Source organism: Otolemur garnettii, unplaced genomic scaffold (assembly GCF_000181295.1).
Source record: "Otolemur garnettii isolate 467f Iridium unplaced genomic scaffold, OtoGar3 scaffold00120, whole genome shotgun sequence".
NCBI classification, from domain to species: domain Eukaryota; kingdom Metazoa; phylum Chordata; class Mammalia; order Primates; family Galagidae; genus Otolemur; species Otolemur garnettii.
In genome coordinates this window covers 275349-277604 of record NW_003852515.1, presented here as the reverse complement: position 1 = coordinate 277604, position 2256 = coordinate 275349, and the positions used below count along the sequence as shown (strand labels likewise).

Here is a 2256-nt window from a genome sequence, read left to right as displayed (position 1 = left end):
TGTTTCAGGACTCTGAAAGTGTTTGTTTGTTGGAGGTTGTACAGTGCAAGTACATACACTGCATATTATCTTATGTTACAAATGGGGTCAGAGGCAACCCCCGACAGTTTAACACATTAATGTTTTTGCAGTGAAATATATAAATACACACCAAGTGGGATGAGTAAGGAGTAAAATTATCTTTCTGATCAAGTTTGACTGCTAACTTAGTTTTGATGCCTAACTTATTTTAAAACCAAAATAGTGTTTGCCAGGGGTCAGGGAGAGTGAGGATTTATTTAATGGGTACAGAATTGCAGTTTTGCAAGATGAAAAGAATTCTGGAGATGGATGATGATACCACATTATAAGTGTACTTACAATACACTTTAAAATGGTTGAAATGGTAATTTTTAATTTGTATTTTTTACTGCAATAAAAAAATTGGAAACAAAACAAAAACAACTTTTGGTTTTCAGAACTTTTTGGATTTCAGAATTCTATAAATAGGATCATAAACCAATACTTGGATATAGAGGCCTACCCTTCTAACCCTGAAGCAATTTTAAAAATAAGGTATTCAAGTTTTCTATGCCTTGTTTTCTTCTAGCAAACAAATTAAATCATGGCAAACACTTTCAAAATGAGATGATAAAACGTTCCAATTGTTACCTCTTTTGCTGAGTATTTTATTATTCAGATAACTTATCAAGAATGGTTGGACAGATTATCCAAATGAATTTTGGTATCCAATAGGTATGTCTCTGGAACGAGTGAATCCTTTGAGTTGGCACTGAGCATTCTGACTTTTCTAGATGATCAGGATCTTCAGCAGCAGCAGGAAGACAGGAAAACTCAACTACAAACAAACACAAGCACAGACAAGTCCAAACAAAATGGTGACATGAACAGAGTCTGTTTTCAGGTTCCCAACCTTTGCTTCCCCACCTATGCCGTACCCCTGCCATCTAGGACTTCACACTTTCTCCTCAGCCCATACTCTGCCTGGTCTTTCCTCATGGAATTGCCCATTCCTCTGAAATTCCCAACTTCTTGTCCCCAAATTGAAAGTCACTCTACATCCTATTCCTGAGGATTCAGCTATTTACTTTTCTTTCTTTTTTTTTTTTTTTGAGACAGAGTCTCAAGCTGTCCCCCTGGGTAGAGTGCCATGGCATCACGCTCACAGCAACCTCCAACTCCTGGGCTCAAGCGAGTCTCCTGCCTCTGCCTCCCAAGTAGCTGGGACTACAGGCACCCGCCACAGAGCCTGGCCATTTTTTGGTTGCAGCCATCATTGTTGTTTGGCGGGTCTGGGCTGGGGATTCGAACCCGCCACCTTAGGTGTATGTGGCTGGCGCCTTAGCCGATTGAGCCACAGGCGCCGAGCCCAGCTATTTACTTTTCAAAAAATTAATCAATGCACTAATTCATGCAGATGTGCCAACATGTTTACTAGGCCAATTGTTCCTTTCCTATAGAATACAATGTCTGTTTTGACAAAGAGCATTTCAAAGGCCATGCTTTTTAACCCAATAAGGTATTTAGGGTAAGGGAATTAACCATTATTAACAACCTATAATTTTTCAGAAACTATGCTAAGTACTTTGTGCAAGTTATTTCATTTAGTCCTTATTTAACATTCCCATGACAGGTTGGTCTTATATTTTCTACAGGTGAAGAAACGGCAAGGATGAGATGAGAAGGCCATTTGTTTTAAGGTCACACAGTCATCAGTAGTTTAAGGGTGGAACCCATCCTCTTTCTAGAATTCCGCCCCACTTCCACAAAGGAGTGCCATCAACTACCCAGCAACCATCAGGGAGAGTATTTTGAAGTAGGCAAGGCCTTGTGATTCCCAAAGCCACCCACAGTCTCCTGCTATTTCCCTCTTCCCAAATTTCTATTTACCTTTGAGACCTACTGGTCAGCACACTATGCAGAACACCAATCAGGGAGGGAATATAATATAATAGTAAAAAAAAAAAATCTGCGCACAGCGGCCACACTCATAAAGTTCCCTAACAAGGGGCTCATCGCCCATAGCTCAGTGGTTAGGGCAATTGCCACATACACTGGGACTGGTAGGTTTGAACCCGGCCAGGGCCTGCTAAATAACAATGACAACAAGAACAACAACAACAAAAATAGCTGGGCATTGTGGCGGGAGCCTGTAGTCCCAGCTACCTGGGAGGCTGAAGCAAGAGAATCCCTTAAGCCTAAGAGTTTGAGCATTGTGACGCCATGGCACTCTACCAAGGACAACATAGTGAGACT

General features: G+C 41.1%; 1 protein-coding gene across 1 annotated transcript in view; it reads right to left on the bottom strand.

The window, feature by feature from the left end:
• Window positions 1-644: 644 nt before the first annotated feature.
• N4BP2L2 (NEDD4 binding protein 2 like 2) overlaps window positions 645-2256 on the bottom strand; it is an 83641-nt gene continuing 82029 nt past the window's right edge. Inside the window, exon 10 of the mRNA XM_012810011.2 lies at window positions 645-838. The gene's annotated coding sequence lies outside the window, so the exon portion shown is untranslated. The remainder of the gene's footprint in view (window positions 839-2256) is intronic.